Here is a 16,001-nt window from a genome sequence, read left to right as displayed (position 1 = left end):
TCAACAGTATTTAACATGTAGGTTCTAGAATATCAATGCCAAATTCGACACACTCAATCCAACAAAATAAGAGCGAAAATGATATGCTCGTAAAGGCTCAAATCTCACCAAATTGTTTCATGCATTGAGCTAATCATATTTCAACCAACAAAGTCATAGAATATCACAAAAACGCCAACTTATCACAATTCATGCTATTCGCTATCAAGAACATCCTAACCTAAACAATCATGTGTTCCCAAACAAGCATAGAATTCCAAAAATATTCAACAAGAGAAAGAAATTCAATGAAATTTTCGTAAATCCAACCAACACATACTAGAATCGAAACATAAAGATAAGCAAAGGGAAATTCAATCCTACACTCTACTCCCCTTCACTTAAAGCGTTTTGCCTCAAAACGTAAAATTAAAGTGCAAGAGAAGAAATAGAGTGCTCCCCGGATTTTGCTAACGTGCGTTAGTCTCCTTAGAAGTGTGCTAATGTGCGTCGTGCTCCCTTAGGGGTTTTGCTAACGTACGCCAATTAATGAGATGGTGCGTACGGATGGGGCATTATTTTTTCCTACTTTGTTCGACTGTTAACTGCTCAGTAGTCTCCAAAATTAGCACTGTTTGAGTCATAATTTTGCAAACCTTTGTCGTTTAAGTTTGAATAAAAATATTTGGTTCCTACAAAATAAAAATAAAAATTAAATAAAACATGCTCAATTGAAAAAAAATAAAATAAAAACAAATCAAAGATAAAAATAAAAATGTAACGGAATTAAAACAATGGGTTGCCTCCCATGAAGCACTTTTGTTTAACGTCGTTAGCTCGACAACCTGATTCAGACTACAGGTTCTGTGACAAACACTTCCATTTCATTCGCTTTTTCTAACTAAGAAATTCCTTATGAGAAATTCGAAAACTCTCATAAAAACTTCTTCGGATATTTACCAATTTAAAAATCTTGTAGAAAAGAATTCCCGTTAAAACATCCTTTTTATCAAAAATTAATTTCCTCAAACGATTCCTCGATGGGTTCGACTTAATTTTTTGTGTCTGCAAAACAGAAGGAAGACCTTTAGACTTAGAAAGAATCAATTTTAAATCGACACAATCTGAAAATATATTTTTCAACTTCTTGATTTCCTCATCATGATATTTTAACTCACTGTATAAGAAAAATTAGTTTCTACAAACTCACTTTCCAAAGGATCAATAATACCGACATAATTTATGCTCGCCACTTTGTCTGGTGTTACATTTTCTTATACACATCAAATGTAACAATCTCACCATCAAACTCATGGTTAAAGTCACGCTTCTTACGTCAATCTTTGTATGCGCAGTACTTAGAAAGGGACGCCCCAATAGAATATCAGACAAGTATTGGTGCGATCATTCTCCATGTCAATTACATAAAAATCAATAGGAAATATTAAGTTGTTTCCCTCAACTAGCAAGTTTTCCAAGAGTCCTTCCGGATAGATTATAGATATGTCGGCAAGTTGAATTGATATCCTTGTATCCTTCAAAGGCTCGTTAGAAATCATATTGTAAACAAAGAGATGCATTACATTAATAGAAGCGCCAAGATCACACATGACTTGTTTTATCCCAACTTTACCAATTTTACAGGGTATTGCGAACATACCTTGGTCTTTTAATTTCGGTGGTAACTTTTGTTGGAATACAACTGAGACATGTTCGCCTAGATTTACCTTCTCATTCCCGGTAAGCTTTCTCTTTATTGTACAAAGATCCTTCAAAAACTAGGCATATCTTGGAATCTTTCGGATAACCTCAAGGAGAGGTATATTGATTTGCACCTTCCGAAATACGTCTAGTATTTTATTTTCCTCAACTTGTTTATCCTTTTTAACTAACCTCGATGGAAAAAGTGGTAGCACGTCATAGGAAGATAGCGTTGGATCATCCTTTTGTTCTTTGTCATTCTTCTTCTGGGATCTTGAATCATCAGTCTTCTTTCTTTTTTGGATTGTTTCATCTTTTGGCCTACGGTTTGAGCCAGTTGATTTATTTGTTTGTCCATCTCTTGGAAGTGGGCTTCAATGCGAGTCTGTATTTTTTCCTGGGAAAGTGTTAACCTCTCGACAATTGACTCTAGTGATGTCTTCTACAGCTGTTGCGGTGGATGAGGTGGTCTCGCTTGATAACCTTGATTTGGTCTTGAGTTTTGAGCATAACTGAAGTTCGGATGATCCTTCTATCCTGGATTGTATGTATTATCGTAGGGATTGTAAGCTCCTTGGGGAGGTCCCGGAAAGTTCCTGATTGTATTGACTTGAGCTGCTGCGTCATCTTGAATCAGTAGACAATCGTCTGTTGGATGATCAGGTAATGCACATATTCCACACGATCTGTTTGATCTTGTCTTTCCTACAACAAGAGAGTTTATGAATTCGGTTAACTTATCTATTTTATTTTCTAAGGAATGTGAACTTATCTCATGAACCTTCGAGGAGGTTTATTATTTGTGCGGAACTATTAGGAATTTGCGGCCATTATGAAAATTAAGTCCCTAGCCTCAGTAGGAGTCATATTCACCAAGCCTCCACCGTTGGCAACATCTATCATCTTCATTTCAGAGGAGATAATCATTCATAAAAGTATTGAATGAGTGTTTGTTTAGTTAACCCATATTGTGGGAAACTAGAACATAACTTCTTAAACCGCTCCTAGTAGTCGTAAAGTGACTCTCCATCAAGTTGCTTGATTTCAAGTATTCTCCTTCGTAGTTCACTTACTTTTGCAGCAGGGAAAACCTGTCAACAAAAAGACGAGTCATTTGAGCCCATGTAGTAATAGAATTAGGTGAAAGATAAAATAACCATTCCTTATCTGAATTGGCTAAGGAAAAAGGAGAATCTCTAAGTTTGATTTGGTCCTTGGTCACTCCCTGTGGTCTCATGTTGGAACAGACCATATGAAATTCCATGAGATGTTTGTGTGGATTCTCGTTTGGCAATCCGCGGATTTAGGGAGGAGATGAATAAGGCCAGTTTTCAACTGGTACGGAGTTTCGCCTTGGGGAAAATCAATGCACAAAGTCTCTTGTTTAGTAGGTGCCACAACTAACTCCGGATAGTCGGTTCGGCCATCGGATTTGGATCACCTGAATTTGATTCTTTTTCTGGATTCGGTTGTTGTCTCCTTCTTTCCCGAAGCGTCTGTGCGTGGAGTCTTCTAGCTTTGGCTTCGATCTCTGGGTCGTACTCCACTAATGCTCCCAGATTAGTCCTGATTATAAATAAAAAAAAAAAAAAATAGTAACTTTGGCGAAGTCCCTGTCAACGGCGCCAATTTGACAACTGTTATTTTGAATGTCAAAATAAATTCCTTTTTCTCAATTAATAAATAAGGAAATGTGTAGTATAGAGAAATAAGGGTCGATTCCACAGGGACTTGAAAAATTATAAATTTATGTCTGATTGGTTTATACTAGGCGTGATATGTAGTAACGGGGGGGTTTGGTAAAAAACGATTAAGTAATAAAGAGATTAAATAAAAATTAACTAAAGTGAAAAGAAAGAGGATAAAGATTTGTAAATGATATGTTAAAATAGCCTCAAGCTTTGCTTTGACTCAACTCCCTTTTGATCATCGAATTAGATTTTCCCTTCGGGATTCACGTCGGTTACTTCGTCTACAAGGGCAATCCTCGTGACTCTATCTTGTATACCAAACACCTACGACAATATTTGATTCCGGCTTCGAAAATTGATTCTAACAACATCAATTGTCATAGATCAATTACCGTTTAAGTTCGTGCCGATCGACACAGATTTGTTGCTTCAATAACCATCAATTTCGATCACAATTCCTTCTTGGCAAGGCCATCTCGCCAAGTGTGTTCCCAGGAAGTCGAATTTCTTTCCATAAGAAGAATCATCCTCCCCACATTTAATCGCAACAACCTCTTGACCAAAGTCAATATTTGATTTTGAAAACTATTTGATTTTGAAAAATAAGCACAGAGATTGAGAGAGATATTCCGAAGATATTAAGGGCCTGTTTTAATTCTCCCGTTGGAATTGAGTCATCGCTTCAGTTCTCGGCTTATGAAAAATTTAGCTAAGCATGACAAAAGTCATTTTAGCATATTGAAAACAAAGCTTGAAAATAAAAGAAAAATGCAAAGAACTTGAAAAGTAAAAAGAGAAAGTTTTTATAAAACTAGAGAGAAAAAAAGAATGTAATTTGAGTGATGAGTTTAGGCTTACCCCAAGTGGGTATTTATAGCCTCTCAAAGCCTAAGTATAAACAAAGAAAATAAAATAAAATAATCCTAAAGATAATTGTTTTTTAATTTAAATTCAAACTTAAAACTAGTCTCCTAATGCAATTCTGCTCGTCCATCTTCCAAAGGCGTACGGAGGAGGTCTTCTAGAAACCGTCGCTTTCTAGACCTTCTAGAAACTGCCACGTCAGACCGCGTCATGCCCAGAGTCGTGACCATGTCTCCAGCTGTGACCAAATAATAATAAAAATACAGAATGCGCCCGTTTTGTCACTAATTCTAGAAAGTAAGGACCTGTACGAAAACAGACATAACACGATAATTTAGCATCAATAATTCCATAAAATCGAAGAAATAACAATTAAAGATTAACGATTTTGAACACTCATCAAAGCGTTAAAGAGAATTTTGACAGAAGCTCAAGTGTTGGTCCAACCTGAGTCTGGAAAAAACTATGTGGTTTACAATGATGCATCATATAGTGGTCTGGGATGTGTATTGATGCAAGAAGGGAAAGTAATGGCCTATGCATCTAGACAATTGAAATCGCATGAGAAGATTATCCTACACATGATCTGATAGTTGCAGTAGTGTTCACTCTCAAGATATGTCGTCACTACTTATATGGTGAACGTTGCTATCTCTATATGGATCATAAGAGTTTGAATTATCCGATGACTCAGAAAGAATTAAATTTGTGACAAATAATGTGAATCAATCTTCTTAAGGATTATGATGTCGTTATTGATTTTCATCCGGGGAATTCAAATGTGGTAACTGATGTGCTAAGTCGGAAAACATTCTCAGCCTTACGAGCTTTATATGCAAGACTGTCATTAAAGGGATATGGTAGTTTATGTGAAGAATTGAAGATTAAATCAATATTGTTATATCAAATCAAGGAGTTGCAGGGCAAAGATAAAAGGTGTTTGAAAAGATTGGAGGAAGTAAAGAATGAAGAAAATAAAGATTTTGAGGTTAAACCTTATGGGAATCTATTTTATCAAGGGAGACAGGTGATTCCAGATTATGAGGAATTGAAGAATGATCTGTTGATAGAAGGTCAATGTAGTTCATTGATGATGCACCATGGTGGAAATAAGATGTATATGGATCTCAAGAGTCGGTATTGGTGGTCGGGAATGAAAAGAAGTATCACAGAATTTGTGTTTAAATGTTTGACATGTCAGCAAGTCAAAGATAACATCAAGTTCCTTCAGGATTATTGCAACCAATCTCTATTCCTCAGTGGAAATGGAAGAATGTGATGATGGACTTTGTGAATGGATTACCTCTGACTCCAAATAAAAGAGATTCCATTTGGGTAATAGTTCACAGATTGACCAAGTCAGAACATTTTATTCCTGTTAGAACTGATTTCTCCATGGAAAAGTATATTGAGTTGTACATTAAAGAGATAATTCGATTTCATGGTGTGTCTGTTTCGATTGTTTCTGACCAAGATCCTCGATTCACATCGAGATTTTGGAAGCCTTTGAATGGAGCATTAGGGACTCGATTGAACTTGAGTATAACCTTTCATCCTTAGACAATGGACAGTTTGAGAGAACTATTCAAATTTTAGAAGATATGTTAAGAGCTTATTTAATAGAATTCAAAGGATCTTGGGAGAAGTATTTACCACTTGCCGAATTTGCTTACAACAATAGCTACCAGTCAAGCATTAAGATGGCTTCTTATGAGGCTTTATATGGAAGGAAATGTCGTACGCCATTGAATTGGTACAAACTTAAGGATCAAGAAGTTCTTGTTCCTGATTTGATTAAGGAAGTGGAGGAGAAATTTCAAGTGATTCAACATAATCTCAAAGTGGCATCTGACAGAAAAAGTCATATGTTGATCTTAAGAGAAAAGAGATTGAATTTGAAATTGAAGATCAAATATTTCTGAAAGTTTCTCCTTGGAAAAAAGTGTTACGTTTTGGTCGAAAAGGAAAACTTAGTCCCTGGTTTATTGGGTCATATGAAATTATTAAGAGAGTGGGACCAATGGCATATCAGTTAGCATTACCACCAGAAATAGAGAAAATTCATAATGTTTTCCATGTTTCCATGCTTCGGAAATATAGATGTGATCCCTCTCATATCGTTACCCTAGAAGAGATAGAAGTTCAAACTGATATGACCTACGAGGAAGAACCGGTGCAAATCTTGGCACAAGAAGTGAAACGATTAAGAAATAAAACGATTCTGTTGGTCAATGTGTTATGAAGAAATCATAAAGTAGAGGAAGCAACCTGGGAACATGAAGAGGATATGTGTAGTCAATATCCCCACCTTTTTGTGCAGTGAAAAATTGAGGAAGAATTTTCTTAAGAGGATAGATTTGTAACATCCCAAACACCGGGTTAGTAACTAAATTGTAAGATTTTAAAATTTCAAGATCAAATTATATAAATTGAAAAGTTAAGGGGTTTATCTGGAAAATTGTTTGTGTAGGATTTATTAGCAAAGAAAGGAAGTTGGAAGGGCATATTGGTCATTAAATAAGAAAATAATTAAAAAAAAAACCCATTATGTTTGTTTATATAACCACGTGGAGAGGGGAGAAAATAATCAAAGAATTCTAGGCATCTTCTTTCTCTTTTCTTCCTCAACCTACCATGACTCCATAAGCTAAGGTAAGGATTCTTCTAATTGATTATTCTTTGTAACTTATAAGAGCTTTTGATTCCTGAGGTAGTAGGAAAACTTAAGGAAAGATTAAGGTTGCTTGAAACTCAAAGATTGATAAATTGCGAGAGATTGAATATAAGAGGTTTTTAAGTGAATTGTTGAAAAAGAGTTAGAAATAAAGTTTGAGGTTAAATTTGACTTGTCGTCAGTTAGAATAAGAGATTTATGAGGTTAGAAATGTTTATAATAAAGTTGAGAATTTGGTATGATTTTTTATTCCTAATATGCTATTGAGAATTTGGATGTTTAGAAGTACTAAAGTGAAATAAGTTGGTTTGGGAGTATATAGTTGAGTTTGAAGGCTTTAATGAATAGCAAAATGAGAAAGTTAGCACAATATTGGTAAATTTTCGGGTTAAAGGAAGAGGTTATAGATAAGGGGTATTGGTATTGGATAAATAGTACCAATACTTTAAAGTGAATATAGGCAATATTGGGTTAGGGTATCGATACTAGATGAACAGTGTTGATATCATAAGCTAAAAGTTGGTAAATTATTCATGAAGTATCGATAATGAAGTAGTAGTATCGGTACTAGGGGTATCGATACCAATGTAGAAGTATCGGTACCATTTTTAAAAATGGAATTTTAGAACCGGGAAAGAGTATCGATACTGGATATAGTATTGATATCATAGTAAAGAAGTATCGGTACTGTACGTAAGGTACCGATACTATTCCTATGGAAAGTGTGAAATTAAATGTTTTGTTTAGCCTATGTTTTTAAGGAAATTACTTATAGTAATTGAATTTCGATATTCATATAAGTTGTATATTTGTGTAGATATTGATCGAAGGCAAGTCCAAGATAATTTGAAGTCATAAGAGTATTTAAGAGACATAAGTATTTGATTTGACTAGTGAGGTCAAGGTGAGTGCATACTATTAGAATATATGTATTATTATCTGGAAATTATACTTGCGACAAGTCTGTTTCCAATATTTTGAATATATGATTGCATGAGTAGAAGCATGATTGTGATTTTGTACTATGTTAATTTGCCTTGTTTATATTACATGTTATATGGTATGAACTTATATGATATGTGTTATATGGAAATGATATATGTGACCATATGAGAATGTTATATGAGCTATATGATAATAAGCTATGAGATTACATGCCTATGTGATATAAGAGCTGAGGGTATAATTGGCATGCCAAGAGTCGAGGGTTCTACGCGGTCATTCGGGACATTTCTACGTGGTCCTTCGGGACATATATGTGGTCCTTCAGGACATTCTATATGGCACTTCGGTGCATTTCTACACGACACTTCGGTGCAATTTATACGAGCTGTGGTGACAAAATTTGTGCACAACCTCAATGCACTCACATACCTTAAGTTCTCAATAATGTACCATGGGCTACTAAAAGACATAAAATAAATTAATAATGCATAATGTAATAATTTCTTATTGAAATAAGTACTTAATAATATATGTATTCTTGTTTATTGCATATATGATAATTTAGGTGATTAGTGAAAGTATGTGATTGCATGTGTCATGAGTTCATTAATGTATTATATGTCTCACTAAGTCTATGACTTAGCGTATGAGTTTTTTCACACGTAGGTTCAAAGAAGTCAGAAGATCTAAGCTAGGACCAGTCGGCAGGACAACATAGATCAGTTGAAGATCAGATCATAATTTATTTAAGCCTTATGTATTTTGTTATATGTTATTTTGTTGGCATGTAAAGGAAAGTTTAAATCAAACATGCTCTGATCGGTTTTGTAAACCTTTTTTATTATATTTATGTAAATTATTTAGTTTTATTGTAATGAAAGTTTGAAATTTTAATCTATATTGTACAATCAAACATTTTGAAAAGTCAATGTGACATCTCTAATTCGTATCTGGGTCGGATACGGGTTGGGGTGTTACAATATCACTGTCTCTCAATGACCTATTTGGGCATATAGTCTATTCTTATTTCATCCATGGCAATGTATATCAACATAATTCAATATCGGTCAGTTCATACCCAAAATAACATTCATGATATAACATCATAAATAAATTAATGATCAATGCATTTTATATTAACTTTTGACATATTTAGAGAATGTCAAATTTATGATTAATGAAATAAATATCATACTAATATAAATAAGGTAGACTAATCGCAAGTCTTCCTAATGATGTATAAAACATCCATGTATCATGTTATGTATACATTGCACTCACTTTGACACTTTTTATACAAGTCAAAATATAAGCCTCACTAAGCTTTAAGCTCGATCTTTTTCCTTTCCTTTGTTGCTAGTTAGATCTTGATTTGATTGATGTCTATAAATACATCAAACATATAACACAAATAATCAAAGCACATGTTAGAATCCATCTATGTCATTCGCATATAGTGTAGGAAAATTTCATAATATTCATTATAATACAACATTGTAATTACAATGTTTCCTACACTTCTTTTCACCTTAACTTACTTGAATTCACCTTTAAAATCACAATTTCACCTTAAGCCCTTATTTTTCTCTTTTAGGCTTTAAGGACTAATCATAAAAATTTCACATTTAAAGCCTAAATCCAATAATTTAATCATCAAATTAATCCTTAAAAGATAACAAATACATAAATAAGTCACTTGAATTTTCCTATAAAATTTTCTTAAGAAACTCGTATGGCCTAATATAATCCATCAATTTCCAAAGTGTTTTCAAGATCCAAAAAAACAAATTTAAACATGAATTGTTATTCTCTACCGTAGCCTTCATCAAATTCAAGCTTCGAATATAATTCTCAAACTTTTCCTAAAGTGTCGTTTTGGTCACTATTAGGATTGAACCATTCTTCCTCATTTCATGCTTCAATAAACATGCTAAGGTATAAAACATAATATTCTCATCATATCTAACATAAAAATCAATTCAAAACATCAACCCCTTAACTTTTTATCTTTTCTAAATGGACCCCTAAAGGAAAACTAATGGATTTTTTATTACTTGGAACATGAAATCAACATCACAACACCTATATGATCATTTTCAAGCCTTGAAAACTCAAATTTCATCATCCCTTCATCTATCCTTTTCATAAATTTAGGGTTATAAGCACGAACAACATGAAAAAATGGTACCAAATGAAAGAAAATTCAATGGAGAACAAAATTGAATTTCATGACCTTAAATCTAATTTAAAATGCTTAAAAAACAATTTTAAAACTTGCCTTGCTTTTTTTTGCAGTTCATGGAAGCAACAAACAAATTCAAGAAAGTTCTTGAATTGGGTTTTTTTTTTAATTTAGTCCTTTTTAGATTTTTATAACTTAATTGAATTTAAAATTCATTTTAATCCAAAATGACTATTATGACCTTAAAATCAATAATCTTAATCATGACACATATCAAATTTATCATCCAAGGGCTGAAATTAATCCATGAAGTTAGTAGTTTATAGCTTTGCCCTTGTAAAGTTCCAAAATTACAATATTGTCCTTTTTAATCTAATGGCTAAGATTTAACATGGAAATTAACTTAAATCCAATGGTCCACATTAAATCTTATCATTTTAAAGCATGGAAAATACATTTTTTCCCTTGCTTTATCATCTAGAAAAATTTCCTGAATTTTGATTCGATCCGATTATCTGCATTTTTCTCAAACTTTCACACTTTATAACTTTTAACACAAACTCCGTACGAAAAATCTAAAACTCATGAAAAAGTCATTCTTGGGAGTAATATTCATTTACGGGACCAGATTATACAACTTTTTAAAATTACACTTTGGTTCCTAAATTTTTTAAAGTTTATACTTTAGCCACCAAACTTTTCATGTCTATAAATACATCAAACATATAACACAAATGATCAAAGCACGTGTTATAATCCATCTAACTCATGCGCATATAGTGTAGGAAAAAATCATAATATTCATTACAATACAACATTGTAATTACAATGTTTCTCATACACTTCTTTTCACCTAACTTACTTGAAATCACCTTTAAAATCACAATTTCACCTTAAGCCCTTATTTTTCTCTTTTAGGCTTTAAGGACTAATCATAAAAATTTCACATTTAAAGTCTAAATCCAATAATTTAATCATCAAATTAATCCTTAAAAGATAACAAATATCATAAATAAGTCACTTGAATTTTCCTATAAAATTTTCCTTAAGAAACTCGTATGGCCTAATATAATCTATCAATTTCCAAAGTGTTTTCAAGATTAAAATAAATAAATTTAAACATGTATTGTAATTTTCTACCATAGCCTTCATCAAATTCAAGCTTTGAATATAATTCCCAAACTTTTCCTAAAGTGTCGTTTTGGTCACTATTAGAATTCAATCATTCTTCCTCATTTCAAGCTTCAATAAACATGCTAAGGTATAAAACATAATATTCTCATCATATCTAACATAAAAATCAATTCAAAACATCAACCCCTTAACTTTTCATCTTTTCTAAATGGACCCCTAAAGGAAAACTAATGGATTTTTCATTACTTGGAACATGAAATCAACATCACAACACCTATATGATCATTTTCAAGCCTTGAAAACTCAAATTTCATCATCCTTCATCCACCCTTTTCATAAATTAGGGTTATAAGCACGAACAACATGAAAAAAATGGTACCAAATGAAAGAAAATTCAATGGAGAACAAAATTGAATTTCATGGCTTAACCTTAAATCTAATTTAAAATGCTTAAACCAATTTTAAATCTTATCTTGCTTTTTTTTTTTGTAATTCAGGAAGCAGCAAACAAATTTAAGAAAGTTCTTGAATTGTTTTCTTTAATTTTAGTCATTTTTAGATTTTTATAACCTAATTGAATTTAAAATTCATTTTAATCCAAAATGACTATTATGACCTTAAAATCCAATAATCTTAATCATGACACATGTCAAATTTATCATCCAAGGTCTGAAATTAATCCATGAAGTTAGTAGTTTATAGCTTTGCCCTTGTAAAGTTCCAAAATTACAATATTGTCCTTTTTAATCTAATGGCTAAGATTTAACATGGAAATCAACTTAAATCCAATGGTACACTTTAAATCTTATCATTTTAAAGCATGGAAAATACATTTTTCCCCTTGCTTTATCATCTAGCAAAATTTCCTGAATTTTCGATTCGATCCGATTATCCGAATTTTTCTCGAACTTTCACACTTTATAACTTTTAACACAAACTCCGTACAAAAAATCTGAAACTCATGAAAAAATCATTCTTGGGAGTAAACTATTCATTTACGGGACCAGATTATATAACTTTTTAAAATTACACTTTGGTTCCTAAATTCTCTAAAATTTATATGTTAGCCACAAAACTTTCAATTTATTCATTTTGGTCACTAACCAAATTTTTGGGTATTACATTTTTAGAATATTATAGTGATTGAAATTTTTCATGTGAGTACGAATCTCTCGATATATTAGATTTTCGATATATAGTCCTTTTAGCTGAACAAGGGTGGAAGTTTACTGTTAATCCGGGTAGCTTGTCAAGCATAGCATTGAAAGTTGAGTATTATTTGCAAACTGATTTTCTAAATTCATGGTTGAGATCTTATCCTGTCGTATACTTGAAAGAGTGCTTGGTGCACTTGTAGAATGGTTTTTGGTCACCGTTAGGAATTTGTAAGTAAAAAGATAACCAGCATACAATTAACATGAAACAAATTATTTATAATATATTAGACTGAATGTAGTTCGATTTTCTTTATCTTTACAAATGATAAATAATTTATTATGAACGTGAAGTTCACAAATAACACAATTACATAAAATTTATATATCTCATAACTTGATATATATATATATATATATATATATATATATGTATCCAAAATCCTTTGCATCCTAAAATTTATCTTTACAATATAGACCTCAATAATTTTTTATTTTTTATAATTCAAATGTAAATTAATCCAAGAAACAGAAAAAGCTGTTATAGACAACAAGGAGCAGATCCATCAATGGATCCCCCAACTGCAACACAGGGCAGAGTTCACCCTATCTAGCCTATCAATACAGCAATGCTGCAACTGAATCATAACCATCTCTCTAATACAATCCACAACATCTCTATTGATCTAGAACTATCCCGAAACTGCCTATGGTTACGTTCTTCCTAAACAAAATACAAAAAAACCTGTCCAAGCAATCTTTAGAATACAAACAATGAGGGACTTACCTTTTAAATTCTCTACTACCCATCTAACACCATTGTCCCGTCCAAGCAGACCCCATTGAAGACAGCAAAGCTGTAAGATTTTTTCCCAGACTCCACAAGAAAACTGGCACTCCATGAAGAGATGATTTCTCGTCTCCACATGGACTCCACACAAATTACGGATTCCATCCGTAGGCATCCCCATTCTTGCAAGTCTCTCCTTAGTAGGCATCCTATCCAAGATAATCATCCAAGCAATCGTTTAATGCTTAGGGATATGAAGAGGGAACCAAATGACTCGATACTACTGCACCCTTATCCTGTCCCAAATCCATCTATTATTCTCCACGGCCCAGTTTACTCCAGAACCAAATAAATTACTCTCTTCAGCCCTTAACTTTAACAATATTCTCAAGGTCCAGCTAAAGTGGGATCTACATTCAACATGCCAGAAATTCACGCCTTTGAATAAAGGCTTGACCGAAAATTTACTTTGGGTGAAATATTATAACAAATTTATCAAATTTGAACGAAGTTACCGACACTTGGGGTGATGGGGTGAATGTTAAGAATTTATTTCCCCAATAAGAAAGAATAATGGATATTATATCTATTTGTAGTTTAGATTTACATATTTATAATTTAATTCAATTTGTTTCAAATTTTAAATCAAATTTAGATTATTATATACGAGTTCATATTAGATCTCAATTTGAATGATCAAGTTCATATCAAGTTTGTGAGATCTACCTACCCTTAACTCTTCCAGAGGTAGATAAACTCTCACTTAACTGTATATTGTCTTCATATATGATTCATTCGTCTTAGAAAGCTATCAAAAATGGAGAAAGTATAACCTGAAGCACCCAATGTAGTTATGTTGCCGATGCCTAACCAGGGCCATCTGAAGCCCATGCTGAAGCTAGCAGAGCTTCTCTGCCATGCCAGTTTCCAAGTCACCTTCATAAACACCGAATACGTCAACGAAACTTTTGTTTCCTCCATTGACATCCAAGCCTTCTCCCGTCGGTTCCCTGGATTTCGGTTCGTGTCCTTCCCCGATAGTCTACCGCCTGATAGTCCACGCCCCGGCAAAAGCGTCCCTGATTTTTTGTTCTCTTAGAGGGATGCGGCGAAGCCAGCACTTTTTGAGGTGATGGTTTCTCTCATGCGGCAGCAGCAGCCTCCGACGTGCATAATAGCTGATGGGATCATGTCTTGTTCTGCTATTGATGCCGGTAAGGAATTTGGTGCCCCTGTTTTAGCTTTTCGAACGAGTAGTGCGTGCTGCATTTGGACTTACTTCCATCTGTCCATGCTCATTCAAGAAGGTGAAGTTCCATTACAAGGTTAGTCTTGGGGTAATTTCCTACAAAGCTTAATTTCGGCATACTAAATAGAGAAATACCCAGTACGAGGTCAGATATATTTTTATTTATATTTTGTTCGAGTTTTATGGTTATTGTGTGATCTTAAGTGATTAATTTGTGTGTCAATTGTAAAAGGAAAATATCGTAATTATGTGTTTAGTTCACGTTTATGATCGTAAACATGCATTGTAATTCTAAATATTTCCTCTTTTTAATAAAACTAGTGGCTTTTAAGGATTCCAAGTTCAAGTAGTTGTGTTTGCAGGGTGTAAGAAAGATTTAGAAGAGACACTATCTTATAATCACCCAAATTAACTATTTAGAAAAAATCTTCGTGATTACAAGGTACTAAATATTCAGAATTTTCAGTCTCTCACAATACATACTCACTCTGCTACAAACATAACTGATCGAATGGGAGATCTCAAGAAAGAAGAATATTTTTTAACACAAAGCTCGCTCAAGGGATTCACATATTGTATCATTCATATGTATTAAATTAAAAAAACAATGGTCAAGAAGATTGATTTGTAACGCATAAAGTTGTGTTTACATATGTTGTTTTTTAGAAGATACAATTGCTTTGTCAGAGGATGAAAGATGATTTCATTTTGAATAAGATATTAGTAAAATGAAAATCTGTGATCATAACAAATTTGAAAAGCATAAAAGAGTTTGACTCGTAAGCATAGTAGATTTGAGAAGAGGAATAGAGTCCAGTTTGTCATATGGATTAATAACGTCAAGGATATAATTGTTTCTTCGTAATATTCTATTGTTAGGAATAAATGCACAATAAAAAATAAACTTCTATAAAAGATTAAATGAGGGTAACACGATATATTTAGCTAAAAAAATATAAAAATGCCATTGATTGATATCCATTTGTATGTGATATTGCTTATGGCTATATAGTCGTGAGAAAAGTTAATATTTATAATAATCTTATTGATGTGAATATTAAGTTTCCTTTTACATTCAAGCTTAAGGATTACTTGGACTTGATTAGAATTCGTTGTTGATTAATACCCTTAGTGAGATATATGGTATAAGGAAGCAATTACCGGGGCATAATTGCAAAGCTTGGAAATTTAAATTTAGAAGCAACATACTATTCATGTTCCCATAAAAGAAGAATTGAGTGCAAAAAGGGTTAAATACATAACCCAAAGTAAGACTTTCACACGAATAATAACACTAAAAATGTATAAAACTATATATAAACGGATTCTAACCCTATATATATATACAGTTTGTTAGAGTTGTGTGATTGGGCGGAGGAGAATACATATTTGAACTCTCCACAACTGGTTTGTCCAATTGTTGGTATTACTATAATTGGTTTGTTGGGTTAATTTGGGGCTGAATGGGTTAAATATGGGCTTCATTTTAACCAAAGCATAGGTTTCAATGGGCTTATATTTTCAATGGTGTCAAAAGAAACAAAACCAACCTTCAATTGGGTCTTCCTTTTGAGAAAAAAAAATCAACTAATTTACTGTACCTTCGTCCTATTACAACAGATATCATTGAACTTGTAT

The sequence above is a fragment of the Hibiscus syriacus genome, unplaced genomic scaffold (assembly GCF_006381635.1).
Source record: "Hibiscus syriacus cultivar Baekdansim isolate YM2019G1 unplaced genomic scaffold, ASM638163v2 tig00116939_pilon, whole genome shotgun sequence".
Classification (NCBI taxonomy): domain Eukaryota; kingdom Viridiplantae; phylum Streptophyta; class Magnoliopsida; order Malvales; family Malvaceae; genus Hibiscus; species Hibiscus syriacus.
The sequence above is the reverse complement of the archived record's forward strand: the minus strand, read 5'-3'. Positions refer to the sequence as shown.